The sequence below is a fragment of the Manis javanica genome, chromosome 14, assembly GCF_040802235.1.
Source record: "Manis javanica isolate MJ-LG chromosome 14, MJ_LKY, whole genome shotgun sequence".
NCBI classification, from domain to species: Eukaryota; Metazoa; Chordata; class Mammalia; order Pholidota; family Manidae; genus Manis; species Manis javanica.
In genome coordinates this window covers 39,915,797-39,919,713 of record NC_133169.1, presented here as the reverse complement: position 1 = coordinate 39,919,713, position 3,917 = coordinate 39,915,797, and the positions used below count along the sequence as shown (strand labels likewise).

Genomic DNA, 3,917 nt, shown 5'->3' with positions numbered 1-3,917 from the left:
TTTTATAATCTGAAAATTGTAGTTCTTTAGCCCTTCACCTATTTCATCCATTCACCATCTCCCTGTGTTATGGCAATCACCAACCCATTCTCTGTGCTTAGAAGTCTATGTTTTTCTTGTCTATATTTTTGTTTTTGTTTTTTAGATTCCATACGTAAGTGAAATCTTATGGCATTTGTTTTCTCTGTCTTATTTCACTTAGTTTAATACTGTTAAGGTCCATCCATTGTGTAGACAATGGCAAGACTCATTCTTTTTGTGGGGGAATATTCCATTGTATATATATATGTACAATATTCCATTGTAAATATATATATATGACATGCTTTATTCATTCATCTGTCAATGGATACTTAGTTGACTCCATATGTTGGCCATATTTAATAATGTTGCAGTAAACATAAGGAGGCATATATCTTTTTGATTTAGTGATTTTACTTTCTTTGAGTAAATTTCTGAAGTGGAATTACTGTGTCCTATAGTATTTCTATTTTTAGTTTTGAGAACCTCCATACTGATTCCCACAGTGGGTATACCAGTTTACCTTCCAACCGAGTACAAGATTCCTTTTCTCCACATTCTCAATTAATTTTTATTTGCTAGGGAACAGTATTTTCTTTTCACCTCAGACCCAGCATATCCTCATTTCCTATATTAACATTTTCTTTACCTTATCTCAATCTTTTCATTTTCTGACCTAGTCCCTGAAATACAGGTGTCATTATAGATATCCTCTCTGGAGATATATCCTTAGCTAAATCACTGAGTTCTTTAGAATCTTTTGTTCTTTTACATATTATCACAGTTTACATAAAAGGTGTCCCTTTCCTCCACCCACCCATGACAGTTTTTGCAGTTCCTTCTAAATCCTCAATAGGATTTTCAAGAACTTTGATTTCCGCTAACAGTACCTTTAAGTTCCTTCTATATTCTATGTCAGCCACCTAATTCCTGTATCAATATCACATGATTTTAGTATTGGTTCTTGTAACAACTCTCATTGAGGTACCAAAATAGGTTCTAGTTACTATTGTTCCATGACAAGTCATTCCAAAGCATAGTGGCTTAAAACAACAGCAGCATTTTTTTTATTATTAAACTGCTTTTTGGACAGAGTTTTCTAGGAGGCTCATTTTTGTTCTACAAGGTATCAGTTGGAGCAGCTCAACTGAAAAGTGGTGTCCACACCCAAAATGGCTCACACACTCTGCAGAGAGGTGGTGCTAGCTGTTGGTTGGGGGCTCAGGTGGCTGGGGATCTTAGATTTTTTATTGTTGTCAAAATTATGTATCATATATATAAGCACATCTCATTTACATTTATGTATTAAGGTATATAAGGATTTAAAAACATAGATTACTTCATGGAAGCAGAAACATCAACCTGTCTATTGATCAAGTATTCTTTCATGAGTCCTTCTCAATTGGTAGAAGCATAATATATAAATCCCAAAGCTTGGAATATACTACCAAAACTTACTGTGTATGCACTTATAATGATTATGTTAGAGACTGATGTGTGTAGTCATATATTTTCATAACATTTAGTTTTATTCCCAGATAATCCATTTAAATTAACAGAGAAATAGATGATACACTGTAAACTTTTATTCTAGCATTTCACCTTCAAGGTTCTGATGTTCAGTTAGAGCAAAATCTTACAATGGTTGGTGCTATGAAGAAACATGTTTCTTTCTTGTTTCAGAGATGCAAAGATGGTGTTTAATTTGAGATAATGTGAGATAGTTGGATGAATGAGATGTGACAGTTCTCTGTGACATCATTAAATTTGCGGATTTAACAATTTGGGGCAAGAGAATACTTTATTTGGTTTTCTTCATATCTAAACTGAGATCTTCAAATCAAAATTTGTAGGGTGAAGGTCTTTTTCTGTGTGACTAAAACACAGTTGCAGAGATTAACAAGTGTAAGAATTTTCCAAGGCTATAGATCCAAGCCCTTCAGTAATCAAAAAGAAGGATGAAACCTACAGCCCTTTGCTTTCTTGGTGATCAATGATGGTTATTTTCATCTGGATAACAGTGAACAGCAAGTAGATATTCATTTAAATACTGAAAAAATTACCTGGATTTTTTCTTCTTAATTATTGTGAATAAACATATTATCTTTGTTAATTTACATGGTGCATTTCATCACTTATGAGTTAATTTTTAATTTGTGTTCATTGTTAAACAGGTTGACTAATTATCTTCATGAATGCTACATATTTTAATACTTAAAATATATTTAATCAAATATGCCTACCTTTTATTTAAGGATTTTTGTTCAGTCACAGTTACAGAAAATTCTGCCCTAGCAAATGCTTTGATGAATATTTCTATATGATTTGTGCTTGTGATTCATGTTGCTTATGTATTTCATTTGAAATTTAATTATCATAATTATATGAAGTTAGGATCTATATTGTTTTTTTTTCAAAATTATTATAGACTTTGAATAATTCATCATAACTAATGATTTCCGTTATATGTATGAAAATACAAATTATGTGGGTGTCGTGGAGCATATCATGTTAGTTAGTGCCTCCAATACTCCCTCTTCTTACTGAGGTACAAAATTCAGAACAAAAATTCTACCCCAAGAGAGGACAACAGAAAATGTGAAATTTATAATAGATTTACCATGTGGAGTTACTTATTTAAAAATGCAATGTGAACTGGGCATGCAAAAGTAATCAATTCTGTACAACATGAATTTTGTAACCTAAATCCTATTTGGGTGATGCCATTTTGTCAAATTATGTTTAATATTATGATATCACATAAAATGTTCCTCCATCCACTTTCTCAAAGCCACCTTGACATCCTCATTCCTCACACTATAAATAAGAGGGTTCAGCACAGGCGTGGAGATGGTGTAAAAAGCAGATACCACCTTGTCGTGGGCCACTGAACAGTAGGATTTCGGCCACATGTAGGTGAATATAAGGGTGCCAAAGAAGAGCCCCACAATAGCCAGGTGAGAGGAGCAGGTGGCAAAGGCCTTCTTCCGGGCTGCGGTTGACTTCATGAGCTGCACAGCAGCCAGGATGAGACCATAGGAGGCCAAAATGAGAGACAGAGGGATCAAGAGCTTCAGGACGCAGCACACATACAGGAAGAACTCAAAAACCACGGTGTCAGCGCAGGCAAGGCGCGTGAGAGATGGTGCCTCACAGAAGTGGTTGATTAACCGGGAGCAGCAGCAAGGGGAACTCAGGGGGGCCACGGCCTGCATCAGCCCATCTGAAGCTCCCAGAAGCCAGGAGCCTGTGGCCATGTGCAAGCAGAGCCTCTGATTCATGAGGACCGCGTAGCTCAGGGGGTGACAGATGGCCACGTAGTGGTCACAGGCCATGGCTGCAAAGAGGAAGCACTCGCCCCCTCCCAGAGTGAGAAGCAGGAAGATCTGGGATCCACAGCCCAAGGGAGAGATGCACCTGGTGCCCAGCAGGTGGCTGGCTGCCATTGGGCTCAGTGGTGGCCACCAGCATCAGGTCGGTGAGGGAGAGCTGGCTCAGCAGGAAGCACATGTTTAAAACATTATGAAAGTGTGCTTTCTACTTTGCTGTATCAGGGAAGAAGTTACTTTAAGATGACACTTTATGTAAAGATTACTTTAAGAAGGAAAGGGAAGAATAAATACTTGTGGCTTTTGCAGCAATGACATTGCTGCCCAGCCACAATCAGTATGACAATAATTCAGATTTTAGCTCAAACATTAAAAATACCCTTCCACTGTAACCTGATATCTGTCTTGAACCTCTACTTGCCTGCTTGCCACACATTAAGAGCCTCCTCATTTGGAGATTCACTTTGTAGCCATATGAAATGAGGTATGTAAGCAACTAGACTCCACATTCCTTCCCACCCACTCAGTTTACTTATTTGATTGGATCAATTAAAGCACAAATTAAAA

General features: G+C 37.0%; 1 pseudogene; it reads right to left on the bottom strand.

Annotated features, from left to right (window-relative positions):
* Positions 1-2,777: 2,777 nt before the first annotated feature.
* On the bottom strand, positions 2,778-3,531 carry LOC118967689 (olfactory receptor 2T12-like; annotated as a pseudogene).
* Between the last annotated feature and the right edge of the window lie 386 nt (positions 3,532-3,917).